The following is a 9,655-nucleotide window of genomic DNA, read 5'->3' as shown; positions in this document are numbered from 1 at the left end:
TGCATTGTGAGAGACCAAGGAGCCTTCTAGATCTATCTCTATAGATTTTAATTCCTAAAATATAAGCTGCCTCTCCCAAATCCTTCATGGAGAATTTATTGGATAACTATATCTTTATAGATTGGAGTAATGGTACATCGTTTCCTATTAATAATATGTCATCTACATATAAAATAAGGAAAGCAATTCCACTCCCACTAACCTTCTTGTAAACACTAGGTTCATCCATATTTTTAAAGAAATCAAACTCTTTGACTGTTTCATCAAAACGAATGTTCCAACATCGTGAAGCTTGCTTTAGTCCATAAATGGACTTTTGAAGCTTGCATACTTTGTTAGGAAATTCTTTGGATTCAAACCCCTCACGTTGTGTCATGTACACATCCTCTTGCAAATTCCCATTTAGGAATGCGGTTTTGACATCCATTTGCCAAATTTTATAATCATGGTATGCAGCTATAGCAAGCAAAATCTTTATGAATTTTAGCATGGCTACTAGCGAGAAGGTTTCATCAAAATCAATGCCTTGCCTTTGCCTGTAACCTTTAGCAACCAGCCTGGCTTTATATGTTTGTACATTGCCATCCATGTCAGTCTTTCTCTTAAAGACCCACTTACACCCAATGGGTTTTATCCCTTCAAGTGGTTCCACAATGTCCATACTTGGTTGATGTACATGGAATCCATCTCAGATTTCATGGCTTCAAGCCATTTCACGGAGTCAATGTCACACATTGTTTCCTGAAAGTTAGTAGGCTCTTCTGGTAAGAATGACAAGTCATTATCAGCTTCTATTAAAAGATCCAATCTTGTAGAAGCATGACGTATTCTACTAGACTTTTGAAGTTCCTGTGTTACTTGAGTTTCAGGCAGTGCATCTGATGCTACAGTCTCACTCATTGGTTCCATTTGGATGGTAATTTGTGGTTCTTGAATTTCTTTAAGATCTACCTTACTCCCACTGCTACCTTTGAGAACAAATTCCCTTTCAAGAAAGGTAGCATGCCTTGAGACAAACACTTTTTGCTCAGTTGGATGGTAGAAATAATATCCAATTGTTTTTTTTGGATATCCCACAAATTTGCATTTATCTGATTTAGAACCTAGCTTATCAGAAATTTGACGCTTCACAAAAGCATCACATCCCCAAATCTTTATATGTGACAGTGAAGGTCTCTTGCCCATCCATATCTCATATGGTATCTTTTCAATAGATTTGGATGGAACTCTATTCAGAAGGTATGCAGCAGTTTGTAGGGCATAGCCCCAAAAAGAAATTGGAAGGTCAACATTACTCATCATGGATCGCATCATATCTAATAGGGTTCGGTTCCTTCTTTCAGAAACACCATTGTGTTGTGGCATTCTAGGAGGTGTCAACTGGTGAAGAATCCCATTCTCCTTTAAATAATCTTAAAACTCCTGACTTAAGTATTCTCCACCTCGATCAGATCGGAGTGTTTTAATACTCTTTCCAGTTTGTTTCTCCACTTCACTTCTGAATTCTTTGAACCTTTCAAAAGATTCAGATTTATATTTCATTAGATATACATGCCCATATCTAGAATGGTCATCAGTAAATGTAATGAAATATGAATACCCTCTTATAGCATGTAGATTAGGTCATAATCAAAAGGATAAAAATATCCTTATGTAACTTTGTGATTCTTGTTTCATTTATATGACCTAATCTACAATGCCATAGATAGGATGGATTTTGATTATTTGATTTTAATTTCTTGCTATTTATGTTAAGAACAGGCCTTTCAAGATCAAGTATATACAAACCATTTGCATAAACACCAGATCTATAGAAAATATCATTATTATAAAAGGAACAACATTTGCCTTCAATAATAAATTTAAAACCATTCAGTGCTAGGCAAGATACAGATATGATATTTCTAGTTAGTACTAGAACAAAATAACAGTTCAAGCAAAAGGCCTGTAGGCAGAGACAAAATACATGTTCCTATGGCTAAAGCAGTAACCCTTGCTCCATTTCCAACCCGTAGGTCCATTTCACCTTTCTATAAAGGTCTAGGTCTTCTTAGTTCCTGCATATTATTACAAATATGAGATCCACATCCGGTATCTAATACCCAAGAACAAGAATTTGACATAGATAAATTTATCTCAATCATAAACATACATGAAGTAGAAGCTTTATTAAGCTTCTTCTCCTTCAGTGCAGCAAGATAATCAGCACAGTTCCTCCTCTAATGACCTTCTTTGCCACAGTGATGGCAGGTACCTTTGTCCTTTTTAAGGCCTCCAGTTAGCTTAAGTGCTTTAGGGAAAGTCCCTTTCTTCTTATTGTTCTTCTTCTTGGACCTTTTGGTTTTGGTCTTAGAAGATTGAACCATAAGAACAGGGGACTTGTTCTTCTTAAGTTCCCCTTCAGTAGTAGTTAGCATACCCAACAATCCAGGCAATGTAGTTTCCAACTGATTCATGTTGAAGTTCATTATGAACTATGAGAAACTAGGAGGTAAAGACTGTAAGACCAAGTCAATACTTAACTCATGGTCCGTGACAAAACCCAATTGGCCTAATTTTTCAATATAGCCAATCATCTTTAGAACATAAACATTTACTGAAGATCCTTCTGTCATCTTACAGCGGAACAATTCCCTTGATACCTCATACCTCTCATTCCTGCATTTTGAATCAAACAACTACTTAAGATGCAAAATGATAGTTTGATAATCCATATTCTCATGCTACTTTTGAAGTTCAAGAGACATGCTAGCCAACATCACACATGTGGCTTGCTCATCATCATCTGTATGACGAATGTACTCATTCAGTACCTCTTCAGGAGCATCAACAGGAGGAATATTGGGTTTGGCACGTTCAAGGACATATAGCCTCTTTTCTTGCTTGAGAACAATTCTCAAGTTTCTGTACTAGTCTAAGAAATTTGGTCTAGTCAACTTATTAGCATCCAGTATGCTACGTAGGAAATGGTTGTTACTCATGGTGATATTAGTGATCTACAAATGCAAAGATAAAATTGTATTAATTTCATGTATATAATTTTCATTAACCAAATTAATATAAGGTCTTTAATATCCATTTGGTCTCCCACTATTTTACTCAAATTAATAGCCCTCACCATTAATTCAGGAAATTTAACGCATTAATTTTCTTAGTGGGCTAGGACCCCATTTAATTTTATTTGACCTTGAGTGTGCTCAACAAATCAAAATAAAATTAAATTAGGTAGATAACTATTTATCAATCACATCTCTATGTGACTCCTAGATCAGTTAGGTGACAATTATTTGTCTAAACATAATTTTATGTTTCTCCTAACTATGCCTCTGATTCTACATGATCATGAGTGTGCTCATCCAAATCATGTAAATCAGTTAAGTAAAACCCATTGTTCAGAAATATCCAATATTTCATAGCCATAAACATGTTCGAGAGAAAAGCAACCTTGAGTGTGCTCAACAAGTTAACTTTAATATAGAACTCAGGTTTATGCTATAACAATGGAAGGCATCATGTTCATAATATGTGCTTAATATTTGAATGAGGGATTTTAGGTCTATGCCAATTTTTAGGTCTCATTAGTTAACATGCTAGCAATATCATACATCATATATATATAACATACACCCCTAGCATGCATTTCTAATCGGACGATTATGGACTTTACTAAATAATTCTCTCGAGCCATTTGAGAGAATTATAGGGTCAAAAACCTAGGTAGTAGCAATGTAGGACTTCATAAGACTTCTCAGCAGCTCCTTGAAGTATATTCATCAGCTCCTCTTTTTGCTTACAGTTACAAATAATTTTCCTATATACTATTTCTAAAACTATATAACGTTTACATATTTCAGAAATAGAAACCTCGAGTTAAATTCGAGGGGAGTAAGATGAGAAAAGAATTTACAACACAGAATATAAGAGAAGACAGGGAACACAGTCCCTATTTATGAATATATAGGCATTCAACTATATAAAGAGCAATCACATTGGTCTTTAGTCCATAACCATCCATCATGCATTATAATCAAATTAAAATGCATAAATAAATTTAATCATCCTCATTGTTGTTGTTGGTTTAATGTGTAATTAAAATAATATTTCTAACAATTAGAAATATTAAATAAAAAATATATATAATGTTCCTCCCACTAAATAATTCTATTTAATTGTCTTGGAAACAATTTCCTTTAATTAATAAGTAATTTAATCACAATTAAATACCTATTAATTTAACAAAATAATTAAATTAAATTTTATGCTACCCAATGCCATATATAATTTAGAAACAATTTTCTAATATTATATATATGTGAATTAAACATAATTTTAATTCAATATCTAATCTAATTAGATAAATAAAATCTAAAACAATTTTAGATACACCATAATCTGCCATTTAATTTTAGAAAACACATTTTCAAAATTTAATATTGAATTAAACAATTTAATTCAATAAATTCCTTTATCCAAATTCCCTAAATTAATTTTAGAAACTAATTTTCAAAATTAATATTAAATTAAATTATTTTAATTAAATTAAAAAATATAATTGCAAAATAGACTAAAAGAAGACCAAGGGTAATTTGGGAACAGGAAATTTTAAATGGCATTTTTGTGATTTGCTAAGCCAAAAGGCACAGCAAAAAAACTGGTGGCATTTTTGTAAATAAGCTACAATGGCAAACTTGCAATTTTACTTAAAATGAAGGGTAAACTGGTCCAGTGGCAAAACTGTAATTCTACGCAAAATAGGGTGAGCAGACAGCACCCTTTCCCTCTCTCAATCTGGTTCATCGTGAACGGAAGCGTCATGGAGGCCACGGTAGCGCCGCACCAAAGCCCTCGCAGCGGCCCCCAGCGCCACAAGGCCGGCGATGCGAGGATATCTCGTGACCTTGCAAACACGTCCAGCCACCATGTGCGACCCAGAGCAGCAGATCACAACCCGATCTCTTCCATTTTTCTGCTGCCGGAAGCCACCATACCAGCCATGAGGTGTGTCGGTCACCATCTTGCTGATGGGTATTCCCATTTACGCAGCTGGGTGGCGATTAATCTTCACCGGCAATTTTCATGGATGCTCAAATGGGTTTCATGCAAAAATTCTCCAAATTGGTTCAATCTCAAAATTTTTCAAAATTTAATTTAATTCGAATTGATTTTGCAGATCTAAAATTTTAAGATAACAAAACTTAAATCTGAAAATCTCAAAATTTCAGAACCAAATTTGAGCAGAGGAAAAGAAAAAAAAAAATGGGAGAAACAATATATAATCACATGAATTTAATATTCAAATTATCATTCCATAATTAATTAAAATGGCTCTGATGAAGCATTAATTCTTAATTAAACAAGATCAATTTTAATTAAGTAAAGAATAATAATAATTAAAATTTTATTATTTAGCAAATTACTTCAAACAGCTTGAAGGAATTTCTGACCACTGAGTCGGGTTGTAGCAAACCACCAGTCGTCCAGATGTCCAGCCTTTGATGGTATCCACATAGACCTGTTATGAGGAAATTCTCCAACACACTCTTAGAGATTATTGAGAGTTTTGAGTGCTAGCTCTTTTCTTTCTTCTCTCACTAGTCAAGAATGGAAGACAAGCTTCCCTATTTATAGGGAACAACCTTTTATAATTATAAATTTAACCCTTTAAATTTGTTAATTATAAATTGACCCCTTATAGGAATTATAATTCACATAATTAATTCCTATAATTCTAGAAACTTTAAATTAAGTCTACACTTAATTATTAGGGCATTAAGCAGTATAAATAAAATTTATACTTCAGTCCTAAAGTCTCTATAATTATTTTTATCAAGTTCAACTTGATAATCCAATTTAATTCCTCACTTACAATTTTTATGTGTGTGACCCATTAAGTTCCTAATATGTTAGCCACAAATGTAATTAAATAAAATTAATACTTTAATTTTATCATTAATTCACAATTGATTAATTATATTTGTAAATCTTTATTGACATCTAGCAATGTGTAACGACCACTCAAATATTAGAATTTATCAAAGTGGTTTGACTAACCTTTCTGTGATCAGTCTGTTAGTGTAATTAATATCCCTTCATCATAATATTTCGATTTATACATTGATGCATAAAATATGTCTGCTATGTATAAATTATTTCTGTTCTCCCAGTATAATTGATTAATTAAATAAGATCTCAATCTTCTTTTATCTTGCGCAAAGATTTAACAATCCATACTGGCCAAGAACAATTGAAATATTTTCCTTAATTACCTAAGGTGATGAATTCTATCTTGACAATTAAATATCTCCACGTAGTTCGTACTATATCCAACAGCTGTCACATTCGTTATCCTTATATAGAATGACATGTGAGCGGTATCAAAATACAGTAATTCCTATATAAGATAACTTAATGTCTCAAGTCTAAGGATCATTTACACGATTGTCACATGAGTATTTCCATAGACACAGGTAAACTTCCATATGAAATCCTCGTGCGAGTCAGTTCAGTGAACTTGTCACGACAAGCACTTACACGTTGGTTCTAGGTATCTCACATACCTCAGCTTAATGAGAATTACTGCTTCCTTTCATAAAGGAAATAATGCAACGTGTACTGGTCTCAACGGTTATATCAATGTCCAATTGATGCATACATTTTGCATAATCATTTAGGTTTAATTTCATAACCATTTTTATTTGATTATTAGTCATTTTTAGCTAATTTTATTAGTTAATTAGTTAGTTTTTCATAATTGTCGATTTTGGATTAATTTGTAATTTTTACTTTGTTTGGTAGGAAAAATGGTGTTTTTGAAGGACTAAAGAGAATTTTGCCATTGAGGAGTGTCTTCTACAGCAAAAAGATGCCAAAAGCAAGTTTTCAAGCTAAAATATGCATAGACCAAACTGTGCATAACTTGCCGCATAAGCTATGCAGTTCTGCATAAGGAGGAAGAACACTGTTCCAGAACCAGCCGAAATGTGCATAAGGAGACTGCATAGCTTATGCACATTCTCACCTCCCTTATGCAGATTCACGAAATTGTGCATAACCTATGCACCAAGTCATGCAGCTTCGCATAAGTGACCCAGAACCAGCCGAAAACTGCATAAGGGACTGCATAACTTATGCCCCACTTATGATCCCATAAAGAGTTCATTAATGAGCTGGCAGAAGATTCCCTTAATGTATTCCTCCTAGAACATACTATTTTAGGGCTCCATGTCAGAAAAATGCTATATATAGTCCCATTTTCTCATTTTAGAAGGGAGGCAAGGAGCAAAGAAAGAAAGGAGGAGGCTAAGCAGAATTTGAAGAGTCATTTCCACCTTCCACACCATTTTCAACTAAGATTTGCAGATTTCTTTCTTTCTTTACATTTTTCTACATTTCTAGTATTTAATTCCTTACTTCTTAGCTTAGATTAAAGCTTTATTTCCATTTAAACTCATCATATCTTGTAAGCATTATGGATAGTGAGTAGTTTACTTTTGATTCTGGAGTAAGGGTTGTAATATTTGAGATATTTGTGGATTTTGATTGGGTAATCCATATTTTGTGGCCTTAATGAGTTTTATTCATTTCTTGTAAGCTTAATGACATGCTTAATGTAGGATCCCATTGAGTAATGTTCTTAATCCATGGTTGAAGCAGAAGAAAGGAGAAGGCCTTGTGATAGATAATCAGGAAATTGGACTTAATTAACTTAGACCTAGAAATAGGCTAAGGATTAAGAGGATTCACAGATTAATTAAGGAACTTAATGGGTCTTAATTAATTCTAACTCCACGAAAGTAGGATTAGTTTGATTAAGGCACTCTTTGTCTCACAAAGGGAATTCAAAGGATTTAAGAATTAATCTCCTTAAAACTCATAAGTTTCATAAGATTGGACAACCAATTTAAAATCCCAAAATAGCTCGAATATGAAATCCGAACTCGAATCACTTTTACCATTGTTAATTTCTAATCGAATTTAATCATTTGCCAATTTAAATATTGCCATATTTGAACTTGCTTATTTCTATTTGATGCAATTTTAGTTTAATTAATACATTGTTGAATAGAATATTAATTTTGCACATTTAGATTTCATACTCCATTACCCATTAATTCATCATTTTAATCTCATAAATACTTCAATTTAGTCAACTTTTATATCGAAAATTCAATCATTAACACAACTCCTCGTGGGATCGATATTTTTCTATACTACTTGTACGACCCGTGCACTTGCGGTTGGGACGCATCAAGTTTTTGGCGCCGTTGCCGGAGAATTGTTTGTTTAAGATTGAATTCTTGATTATTTTAGTTGTTTTTAGTTTTATCTTTGTTATCTTTTCATTTTGTGTTTGTTTGTTCTTTTTCAGGTACCTTTAATCTTTTATGAGAAGAGCTAGAAGCTCAAGTGACACAACCTTACTGTTTAATCCTGAAATTGAGAAATTTTGTAAGGCCAACAAGAAAGAAACCAGAAGAAGGAAGGAAGTTTCGAGAGAAACTGAATTAGAAGCAGACATGGCTGATGAAAGAGTTAGAATTGGTGTTGGTAATGCTGGAAATGGTCAAAACAATGAAAATGAAGCCCAAGGTGAAGAAGTTGTTAATGCAAATGTGCCTAGGGGAAGTATGATGGATCATGCTTTTCCTCGTTTTGATGACTTGAGAGAGAGCATAGCAAGACCAAGAATTGATGCAAATAGTTACAAGATGGATTTTGGAGTTCTTCAAATGATCCAAAACTCTCAATTTGGAGGACATCCTTCTGAAAATCCACACACACACCTGAAGAAGTTTGCTATGATTTGCGACATGCAAAAACAACCTGGAGTATCTGATGATGCAGCAAGATTGAAGCTATTCCCATTCTCTTTGAAAGATAGAGCATTGGATTGGCTTGATTCTTTACCTCACAACTCCATTACAAATTGGGAGCAACTAACTGATGCATTTCTTGCACAATATTTTCCACCTGGAAAAACTCAAGAGCTGAGGAATCAAATGACAGCTTTCAGACCAAGAGAAGATGAAACTCTCTATGAATCATGGATGAGATGGAAGGAATTAGAGAGATTATGCCCACATCATGCCATTCCAAAATGGATGATAAATCAGAATTTCTACACAAATGTCACTCCTGCAATCAGAGGAATTATTGATGCTCAAACAGGAGGAGAATTTATTATAAAGCATGAAGATGAAGCTTATGAGTTATTAGAGAAAATTGCAAAGAATACTCATCGTTGGAGTAGTCCAAGAGGACCAGCTCCAACTCAGAAAAGGCAAGCTGCTGGAATGTATGATCTTGATCCATTCAACATGATTAATGCAAAGTTTGATGCACTTACAAATGTCCTTGCTAAGAAAATGGAAGATTTGAGTATGTTGGTTAGTTCATCATCATCAGCTGGAAGTTCACAACAAGTGGCTTATGCAGAGGAAACAACCAGCTGTGGAGTAGATTATGGAGAACAAGCAGCATATGTTGGTAATTATGGAAACAAGCAAATGGGGAATCCTTATTCTCAAACTTACAATCCAAATTGGAGGAATCATCCCAACTTTTCATGGGGCAATCAGCAAGGTCAAGTTCAAAATCAGAATTTTCAACCACAACAGCAGAGTCAAGTTCCATATCAGCAAAATAGGCAACCATT

The 9,655-nt window shown here is 33.8% G+C and overlaps 1 non-coding gene across 1 annotated transcript; it reads right to left on the bottom strand.

Annotated features, from left to right (window-relative positions):
• Positions 1-8,984: 8,984 nt before the first annotated feature.
• On the bottom strand, positions 8,985-9,091 carry LOC131173553 (small nucleolar RNA R71). The gene has a single exon (XR_009143869.1). It is a non-coding gene; the product is annotated as a small nucleolar RNA R71 (small nucleolar RNA).
• Positions 9,092-9,655: the final 564 nt, after the last annotated feature.

The sequence above is a fragment of the Hevea brasiliensis genome, chromosome 14, assembly GCF_030052815.1.
Source record: "Hevea brasiliensis isolate MT/VB/25A 57/8 chromosome 14, ASM3005281v1, whole genome shotgun sequence".
NCBI classification, from domain to species: Eukaryota; Viridiplantae; Streptophyta; class Magnoliopsida; order Malpighiales; family Euphorbiaceae; genus Hevea; species Hevea brasiliensis.
This window is presented reverse-complemented; position numbering and strand designations above follow the sequence as displayed.